Genomic DNA, 11,867 nt, shown 5'->3' with positions numbered 1-11,867 from the left:
AATCAATCACTATCAAAAGGTATGTCATTCTTCTATTGTTTTATGATTCTAGTTCTTCATGCCATGCTAGCTAGGATGTAAACCTTGGAAATTATATTTGCATGTATTTTAGAGAAAACATTGATCCAAGGTTTATTAGGGTTGCATGTACACTTAAGAGTGTTAGAATGCTCAAAACCCAACAGTGGTATCAGAGACTAGGCTTGTTTTCTTGAATACATGATGCAAATTGCTGAAAAATGTCGAAAAACTGCATTCTACACAGCCGACTCGTAGAGTCCTTCATGGTACTCGTCGAGTCCATGTGTATATTCAACCAACTCGCCGAGTCAGTTCATGCACTCGACGAGTTGGCAGGCCTGAGTGCAGATTTTCGATTTTTGGTGCTGGAATTGGTCTAGAATCATTACCTTAAACTGTTTTGAACTTGTAAAACCAATTTTTGATGTGGTATTGATGATGGTGGACCAATTTCAAAGTTATAATCAAAGTTTCAAGTTTATATATGCTTATATGATTCTTGAAAGTTGTTGATTATGAATGTTCATGAACTTATGAGTTTTGATAGATCATAGGAATTATGTGCAAAATGTTTGATAGTATAATTCTTGATCTTTATGACATTGAATGAACTTCATAACTTGTCCTCAAGTTATGGAATTCCAAAAGTTTTTTTTTAAATGTTTTTTTTAAGAAGTCATAAGTTACACTTTTGAAGAGTTTTTTCTAATAAATGTTTTTATGGACTCCATAACTTGTCCTCAAGTTATGGATTTCCAAGAGACTCTTCATTAAAAGTTTTAAACACTTAATTAAAACTCATAAGTTATGAATATCCAAAAGTTTTTGAATTGTTCAAAACTTGCCCTCAAGTTTTGGAATTTGTAAAGTCTCACACAAACTTTAATTCCATACCCTAGAAGTTTTAAAAGTTAAAATTCAACCCTTATACTATTATAAGATTAATGGTTAATATATATATATATATATATATATATATATATATATATATATATATATATATATATATATATATACTAGTCGTTTACCCGCGCCAAGCGACGGGTGCATATAGTTTTTTCATAAATTAGTTTCTAGCGGCGATTAGTTCTTTTGCGCAAATAGTGTACAACGTCACGATCATATAAATAGTATGTGTTAAAAACTCCATTCAAAACAATTTAAAACTCTGATACTCAAGCCACCTGGATACATGTTCAATGTTCACTAACAATAATTAATTATACGACTCAATCCATTCATTTCAAACTCAGCTACAACAGTACAATGTATTGCTTACTTTAAATTGCAACCAAATTATAGTAAATAGAAAATATAGTTTTTATATAATACTTGGACATGATATTTAGACATCAAACTATATAACTCTATTAAAACCTGCCAAAGTTGTCAATCACTCGATTTGTTACGCCTTACTGCAAAAAATGGAGTTAAGATCAGTACATTCAAAAATCAGAACCAGAAGAAATATATTAAAAAATAAATGAACATGATTTTAACATTTTCACCAAGTAAATTGACATTTTTCTCATTTACACCAAAGTACATTGCTATAACCTGAGCATTATTCACCAAGTAAATCCACCTCCACGATCTTATTTGTGCATATAGTTTACTGAACCATTTGTTGTATTAGTAAGGCGTTTCAATTTGATGACAATGAGTGTAATTTGACCTTTGAGTAATATATAGAATGAGGGTAATTTGGTCTTTTAATAGAGAAATAGATGGTGAACTTGAATTCCTTCGATCATCCGTTAGGAATGGAAGATTATGACACAATTGAAATCCATCTATTTGGCAATCAAAGAAACAATGGAATGGATTCTCGAACTCCAATTATCTAATAAAAAAAGAGAAATAAGTAATTTAAAATGAAAAGTCATCAACAAACATCCCCGATTGTGGTAGCTGATGGGGCTGCAATTGACAGTTTCTCGGATAAGTTAATTCTTTTATTATTGAAAATCATTGTTAACTTTTAAAACACAAAATAACATTGTAGTTTCATTTTTTCTGTAGTTTAGCATTCTACTTTTGCTTCATATTTAGAAAAAGAAAACCATGTAAAGTGTTTTATTTTAAAGATGTTATTTCTTATTTATGATAAAAATCTTTTTTTTAATTTAACATTATATAATATGTAAAAGATGAATTTATATATAATAATTATTTCTTTCATTTTACATTTTATGTTATAATAATATTATAAAATTTTTATATAAGACTTGTTTGAATAGGGTTATACTTTTATAATAAGCTATAAATAATAAAAAAGCTATACGCTATGTAATCCCCACCTTAGCATAAAATATTATTAGTAAATGAAAAATATATATTCGTAATCTTTATAAGATAGTTATATCAATGTCTATTGTAAAATGAGAAATTACCATCATAGTTTGAATTGAGGGCTCAATATTTGAAGTTCAATTAGAAATTCAATAAAACAAAGTAAAAAAATTCACTTCAACTTAATGTTATATGATAATATCATATATTGTGTATTTATTCTCCAAGTACTTATTAAATAGAGTAACTAAATTAAAGCAAACTGGCGCTCGCATCAATTTATATAAGCAACTGAATAGAAAAAACAAAAGTATGTTCCATCGTCTAAATAATAAGAGTAATCCAATTCATTTTCCTTGCTTGACAGTTGTTTGATAAAGAATGTTCTTTGCATCTCACGATTGGTTTTCGCAACACAGGTTACTTTGTAAATCTTGAAATGAGCTTCCATCCATAATAAATCATGATAACTCCCTGTTTCCAACAAATTAAAACACATTTTAAAAGACCAAAATAACTTCATCATATATAGTAGCTACATTGGTTTCCAGTACACACTGTTACTTTGTACATGTTTATCATCAATATAACAAAATTTAATTATATATAAAATTTTATAAGAAATTATTTTTATTATTCAATTTCATTTCATTTCCTTCCCCAGTCAAACACCTGACCAATTACAATTCATGTGATTCCAATTCCATTGAAGGATTCCATTCCTCCCAACAACATTCTGCAAACCAAACGCCATGTTCGGGTTGTTTGATTTGCGGATTCCAACAGAATACAAAGTACTTAAAATCTCAAATTCAATTTAATATTGCTAGACTAATGGTATTGGCTTCTTTTCCGGGAGGTTGCTTCAAATCGATGTTGGAAGAATTTCACCACTCCAAGGGGTGGGTAGAAAAAATACAATTTCATTTTTTTCATTTTTATTAAAAATACCTAAATAACCATACAAATTGAGATTTGAAAAACAATTTTAATAGTAAATGAAAGTTTTACAAATGATTCAACTTTCATTATTGAATTCCATTCCACTTGCTTACAACCATTCGCTTGACAGTATACAGTTCTCCAACAGAGTTTTTTGGTTTACATAATGTCTTATAAGGAATGGAATCTGCCAAATAAATCATCAGATAGGAAGGAATTGGACTCTGTCACACGTTTGGTTGAAATGGAAGGAATTCAATGATAAAAAACTAAACAAATAATGGGGGTCTTTTTTGTCTTTTATAAAAAAAATGAAGAATGGATTCCAATTCGTTCCACCCACCTTAGGAATGGAAATCCATCAAACATTATGGAAATTGATAAAATATGGCAAAATTGGATTCCCTACATTTGGCAACCAAACACACCACATAACGAAATCTATATATCTGGGGAATCCATAAGCTATACCGTCCAAGAAATCCTTGTTCTTTCCAAAAACATTTTGCAAACAAAACAACCCCCATGTTTTCATCTTTTTTAATTCAATGAAATTAATATTGTAGATGAATTGCTTTCAGATCAGTGAAATCAAAAGTAAAAAGTATAAAATGAAGTAAACTAAACTCACCAAAATTAGAAAAGAATGACTTATATTGACACCTGTACAAGGAGTTCAAAATTTCCAATAAAAATGGATTTTTTCCAAACACTACCAGAATCTCTGGTGCATCCAGAACCTACATAGATAGAAATGAATACATTGATTTTATTGAAAAGGTGTGGAAGGGGTTAACTTTCTTTAAGGAAATTCGATCAATGAATTATGTTGACTAAAAAAACGTAGAATATGAAGTAGTTGGAGGTAGATTAAAGAAACCACCCATAGTTAACCATTTCCTTGAACACGAACTAAAGTCAACAAAATTTGAACCCTGCATGAGAGTTCAGTTCCAACTTCCAACACCTATCAATTCTAAGGGTATTTTTTTTTTTAATTTTTTAACTAAAGACAATAAGAAATCGTGCATATGAACTATATTGGTTAATACATGAGGTTGGAACTTCAAAGTATCACCAGATTCGAAATGAAATCAAAGTAAAAGGTGACGTTTTTGACCTAGTTAATGTGAGACCATATAAGTCTACGTCGAGATATACATGAGGTTACATCTTAGTGAGCGAAATCAAGGTATGAAAAGAAAACAACAAACATGTAGAAATGATTTATGTACACATACATACATATGAAGAAGGAGAAGAAGGTTCTTCAACACAAAAGTACGATTTTATTATAAACTCAAGAACAACATTTTAAATTTACATTCACATATATAAAGGGAAAGGGGGCTTTCCCTCACTGCAAATGCACAGATAAACTTATATTTACCAATAAAAAAAATCGCTTTGAAAGCCACAAACCAAAACATCCATATTTGAATATTAAGGTTACCTTTATTGATGGTTATTGATCAATAAACAGTCTCAAAGATCAAGATCTCAATAGCAACTCTGTCATTCTGGTTAAATTTTTTGCAAATCAAGAAATACAACAATTACCAATTCATGAAACAAACCTTCCAGAGAAACATGGGTATATAGGCTTTTTTGGGTCATTACTGCCAATTATGACAAACACCAAATTACAAGAAAGCCAAAATTATAGCATAAATTTCAGAAGTATCATCTGTATGCATCATACCATACAAACAGCACAGATCTGATATCAAATGAAAAAGATAAATCAAATTGATTGAACCTGTAGGGCTTTAACAAATCCAATGTTTTAGTCCATTTACGCCTCTTCAATTGCCATTGTTTGATATGATTGTTCCACTTCCATCAACATTCTACTGAATAACAAAAACAAAAAGAGAATGCTCATTTCGAATCTGATGTAAAAGTAGGAGAAAACTAAAAATCGAACCTTTAATCACAAACATATATGGTTAGAGGAGACAACGGTGGGAGTTGTTAGAGGAGACGATGATAAATGTCGTATCTAGGGTTTTCAGAGAGGGTTAACTGGTGTTAGAGATGGCGGTCTCTAGGGTTTGTAGAGGGGAGATAGTTCACCAATGATGCAATGGTGGTGTGGTAGAGAGAGGAGAGGGGTGTAATAGTAGCAACAATAATAAGGTTTCTTAGAAGGCTTAGAAAGAAAAGGCAGAGGAGTAACATATATAACCTGAAATTGAAACCCATTAGGAGACAGAGATTGTAGGGTCGGAATTTTTTTGAACCTCATTTTTAAACCTGAGAGTGACTCAGCTTTCGGGGCAAGCAAAGGAGAAAACGAAGTAGGAATCGTCGATTGACGATGGTGATCAGGACGAAGACTCGTGCGAATGAGGTGCGATGTCGGCGTTTCTTCTGATTAGGGTTTTGATATTTGTTTGACGGATTTATAGATTGTAGAGCTAAAGAAAAGGAAAATAGAAATTATTGTTTAATTTATGATTTAAATTGTAAAGTTAATGTTTAATACCATTTGATTTGTGAACGTAAATGTAAAATGATGAATTGATTGGTAAGCATAAATTGATTGTATGTAATGCAGTAGATGTGGTACCTCTTAATTCTCAAGAAATGGGCAATATCCTTAATAATATAGTAAAGATATGTATAAGATTAAGTCGTTTTACCGTTAGTAGGTCTCATTCACGAAGTCGGTCTATAAGGGGGTATAAGGTTGTTGCCTATAAAATGACAGCTTAATGGGTGTCCACTCTCACCCACCGCTTCCTTGATCGGTGGAGGGTCGTTAGCCGAACGGGTAGAACAATGACTTTAAATTCTCATTAAAAGTCTAATGAATATTATAAAGTAACTAAATATTTTTTTTAATTCCCAATCTTAGTTACTTTAGGAAAAATGTGAACATGGTGCTAGCCCATGGAATTCACACTTTGTACCTTACCAAGTCGTTGGTGGAGCGTGTGTGGTTAACCGGCACACTAACCTGGACTAGTAAGGATCACAAAGGGTGACTTAATGTTTATCATAGATCGGTGGAGCGCGTGTGGTTAACCGGAACATTGATTAGGTGATAATATTAAGGGTACCAAGTGAATTAGTATGGTTATTCACACCTTGTTTTGTGATCCTCGGCATCCCAGTCACAAAATTTGAGAGGGCACACTCGAGATTGAAACATGCCATTGAAAAGTTCAATGAATCTCAAAAGATCTAGGAGTTTCAAATCCAATTAAAACCTAATAAATTATTTCATTTTTCATGGTGGAAATTGGTGAATCGTCATTCGCCTACCTTCAAATATTTTATAGCTTGGATTACGGCATCCCTCTTCCAAGTTATAAAATATTGTGTTGGGTCCTAGCCTTAATATTTCATATTGGGTGTTATATTAAGGATTTTGAATCAACTAACTTGATTATCTCCCATCACAGATGTCTGGTTCAGACAACTATGATCTTCCCAAATCTCTTGGAACAAGCTTTCCTCTTAAAGATGATGTCCCTCAACATCATGTTTCTCTTCCTCCACCTCCTCTATTTATTCTCCCTAACCCACAAGTTTAAGGTCACTCAAGCCCTATTGGCAAGCATAGTCTATGTGTGCTCACATCTTGGAGATAAATTCACATATTGAAAAGCCGGGAGAGTTGGGTGTCAAAGTCTTGTGAAAGTTGGATGTTCAATCACTTTCTTGGTAACATAGTGATCCCTTTGGGACTACTATGAGATAGACTATGACATGACCCTTAGTGATCTTATCTATTTGCTTGGTGCTGAGGAATCAACAATGATTTGGAACACTAGTAAAGCAAATTTTGTTAGAAGATCAACTTCCCAAACCTGAAATGGACATTGACAATGGTAGCATTGGATATCTAGAAAAGGATTTCTCTTCCCAATGGAAAAGGATCGGCCATAGTCAACTCGGTTGACCAAATGGTAAAGAGAAAGGCTAAGTCTGAGATAGTCTCATGTGCCATTACCAAAGGGTCCATATGTTTTATTGCCAAAGGGAGGGACACTGATTGCGAAGCTTCCATAATTACCTGAAAGATCATAAGATTGATCAAGTTAAGAAGTTTGACTCTACTTCAGTTAAAGTCCACTGTCTAACTCTATTAAATTCCTATTTGGAGATTCTTATTACATAATGTGAATGGGTCACATGTTGATGTTTTTAAGAATCAAAGAAAAGATAGGAAGATTAAAGGAAGTATATGCTGATTCTGATTGCAAAGATGAGTTTCGATCGCATCGTTCGGTGATCAAAATTTTGAGCTGTTGCTTGAGAGTTATGATATATTACTTAGGAATAGATAACAACAAGGTTTTCATATGGATTGTAAAGATAAGTTTTCTGCAAAGTTTTTAATATAAAAAAAGGGTTTTAATTTTATTTTAAAAATATCCTTACAATGGCATTTGTGAAAAATTGTTGATTATATGTTTCCAGTAATAGCAATATTGGAAAGTGGATTTGATTCTTTCATTTGTGGTAGTGTCTGAATTTACCAAATGAGGAAAGGTTCTCATCACCCAATTTTCAATTGGACCGAAACTTGGAATCATACAAGTTGTATTGTATGATGGATGAGAATTTTCATCTTTGGAAAATTAAGACTAATTCCTTATGCGAACAAGGATAGGACTAAAGGGATCGAGTACACATGCATGTGCACTGGTCAAGTCCACCACAAAGATTGATAAGACTATTTGTCATGATTTGCTAAAGCTCAGTAAATATGGTTATACTTACAAGTTTAAGTATAATTCTAAAGCATTGAAAAGTTTTCAATGTGTGACAGAACGAATGGGAAAGAATCAAATTAGGCAGAAAGATAAAAGTTTCTCAAATCTGAAAAGATGGGAGAGTACTTTAGTATCATGTTTTACGATCATCTTAATGATTATGAAACAATATCACAAATTCATACTCCAAGGACATCTAAGTGCATTGTTATGACTAAGAATAGGGGTCATGAATTGTTGGAATGGTTAAAATCAAGAAGATGAATCATACTTCGTTCCAAAACAACTCTTAGAGTCATACTCCAATATTGTAACATTGAGTGACATAAATTAAGGTTTAAAACACTTATCAAATGTAGTGCAAAATGTTTTCTACTCCTGTACATTTGAAATTGGTAAGCTGTGATGTCTTGGACAAGACAAAGACCAACTAAGACCAATTGTGTGAAGTGTTTATCTTGATAAGAATCCGCACTATCCCTTGAATATTTGTTTTGTCAAGGAATGGTCCTTGACTAGGGAAACTTATATGTCAAGAGGACAGTGGGAGTCTTAAAGATCCTGAAAGGATTTCAAGATTTAATCAAGAGTAAAACCTGAGTTTTATCACTAGCACACGACTTAAGGTTTTCAACCTATTAAGTTGACATAATTCTTATTTTTGTGTCTGTTCCTATTAAGTTAACTATGCAAGTGAGTTATGTTAGTTCTAAATTGTGTGCATAACAACTTGGAAGCATTGGTGGGCCTTGTGCTACCAGGTGACAAGAAATTAAGATTTAACAAGTTCAATCCATGTAAGGTTGAATTTGTCACTAACCTTGTCTTGTGATTATGGTTTTGACAAATTCACATGGATAGGAACTCATACACCATAAAATCTAAGTGTCATAAGGTTTCTCTCCGATTCATGAGAATGATGGTAAGGAAACGCTTTCACTAAGTAGATTTTAAGTAGATAGCAATTGTGTTATTTGCATTTTCAAAAGTCGTTAGTGGAGCGTGTGTGGTTAACCGGCACACTAACATGGACTTGTGAGAAATGGCAAAGGTCTAAACAATTGAGACTATGATTACGGCATCCCTTTTCATAGTTCTTGAAATTGTTTAGACACACATGTGCGCTATCTACGGAAGGGTGTATGAATCTAAAATTTAGAAGTCCAACCGATTTCTGAATACATGTCAAAGCTAGTGGGAGCATAAGTGTTATGCTAATAATCATCATGTTAGTGGGAGCATGATAATTATGATTATTATTATTGCAAGCTAGCAATGTTAATTATAGAAAAACAAAAATTTCAATTCGTGAAGTTGCAGGGGTTGGAAAAATTGTTTTGCTATAATTAAGGGAGAGGAAATTATACTTCAATTCAATTCTAAAAGCTTAGATTGAGTTTTTAATCATATTTTGTCAAGGATATATATATATATATATATATATATATATATATATATATATATATATATATATATATATTGCGTTATCAAAATTCGATTATGATTACGGCATCCCTCTTCATAGTTAAATTTTGAAAACATGGCAAATAAAAAATATTGTAGCAAAAGACTAGTCTAGTATCATGTCTTTATGTGAGACATCATGAATTGTGTCCCATATGCTTCGGATATAGGATTGATTTCATGTGCTATAATATTCATCATTTCTAAATTTTCCAAATTCTCAGGGCATTTATAAGAGAAAAGTCTAGAACTGGATATGACTAAAGTGATTAAGCAATTGTCGAGGACAATCTGAGGTTTGCCAAAGATTGGTTGCTTAGGGACATTTGGAAGTATAGTGTTAATTTTGGCAGGACCATATTGACATTTTCTGAAAAGAGGCAACTCTTGTTTAGAAGTGATAGTCAAAATGGGACTATGGAAATGTCTCCATAGGTGGAAGTTATTCAATCTGTGTAAGATTAGAAAACCTTAATGCAAGAAGGATGTTCAAAGCAATGTACTTTGAATATGATAATTCGTTTCCATAGAATTGATCTTCTTTGGAATACTCTGTAATGACTAGTGACAAGGTTTTGGTGACTTTATGCATAATCATTACAAGAGGAACATAGCATATAAGTTTAAAATCTAACTGATTTCGGTAAATGGTGAGAATTAGGAATTCTTATATTTACAATAAGGATTTGAGATTGTGAAATGAGCATCATTGGAATCATGATCAATTGATCTATTTCACAAAGTAAATATCAAAGACAAACATAGTGTGCATACTTGGAGTATGGCATAACTATTGTTTAGAAAAACAAAGTGTACATGCTAGGAGCATGGAACAACTGTTGTTTTTATTCAAGTATTAAGTTGATTATTTGAAACATTATACAATGAATAATGTGTAATCAACATGGTGATAAATAAAAGGTGGTTCTATTTATATTCAAAAGGGTTCTGAGACCATATTGGATTCGATTATTATTGTGTTTCACTTTGCATGTTTTGACTTCCAGAATAGCTTAGTTATTCTTTCCGAATGAGTAAGTTATTTAAACACTCCACAGTCGTTCATATGTTGGAAGTATGTATGAATTAAGATTGTCATGAATCGAGGTTGTAGATGGCTAAATGTGTTTAGACATAGCAATGGTTGCTACAACATTCATGAGTGCTCATAAGTTATGAGTATTGGAATAAACCCACGCACACTTGTATCACTTCATGGAATTTATCTTGAGTCATCGTGAGACGATAATATCATATAAGTCTTCAAACCTAGAGATATGAGTTGTTACCTATGAGTTGGTTGTGCATTGATTGCACGTAAATGCATCAGTAACTTGATGTTATAAAACGTGCCTTTGTGTACAATTCAACAAGTAGTAGAACAAGCATATGAGTCAAAGTTTATCTATTCCTTCTAGAAATAGAAGCGATATCTGGGCCCCTCGATGATTTTGTGTTGACCCATGTACCGGGCCCGGTCAGAACTAAGTTGATGTGTTCAATTTAGTTCTTTGTCAAACAAATCGGAAATCGGGAAACAAACAGCTGGACAATAAGTACGACGTCGTTCCATGTATTTGTCCGGCTGATATCATGAGAACAGAGGACTATATGATCACTTATCTAAAATGGTGCTTCATAGTTCAACAGAGTTTTCGAGAGCTACGATTGCTGGTTGGTTCCTAAAGTAATATATGAAAATATAGTTATTAGACTTATCCAAGTGGGAGACTGTTGGATAAGGTGTCTAAGTCCATAACTTATTTGGTATATACTTGACTCGACCCGGCATGGTCCATTTGGGTTGCACTTCATCCGAACAATTTATATGGATAATCTTATGAGAATAGTATGTTTATGATTTATTAATATATTATAAGTTATAATATATTAATATGAAGTCATGTTATTTAATTAGTTTTAATCTTAAATTAATTATGAATTAATTTAGTGATTAAAAGGAAGACTAATTAAACATGGGCTATTGCATTTTATATAATGTGGGCTTAAACTCATTAGGAATGGGCTAAGCATGCATGGGGGTCCATGGATGATCCATGGAGCTTTTAACCCATGGATCCTTGGAAAGGAAAATACATGGGTTATTAGGGTTTACCCTAATCCTCCACACTATATAAAGATGCACATAATGCAAGAAATGGCAACTAGTTGTGTGAGACTTTGTGGTGGCCAATTTCTACATAGCATATTATTCTCTCAAGGTTTTTCCAAGTTTGTGGTGATTTGTGATTCCACTTGAGGCATTCACATTATTGGTGCTAGGCTCTCAAACTCCAAGCAATCAATCACTATCAAAAGGTATGTCATTCTTCTAGTGTTTTATGATTCTAGTTCTTCATGCCATGCTAGCTAGGATGTAAACACTGGAAATTATTGTTTGCATGTATTTTAGAGAAAGCA

This window comes from Lactuca serriola, chromosome 9, assembly GCF_051521515.1.
Source record: "Lactuca serriola cultivar US96UC23 chromosome 9, Lser_US96UC23_V15, whole genome shotgun sequence".
NCBI classification, from domain to species: Eukaryota; Viridiplantae; Streptophyta; class Magnoliopsida; order Asterales; family Asteraceae; genus Lactuca; species Lactuca serriola.
Note: the sequence above shows the minus strand (reverse complement) of the source record.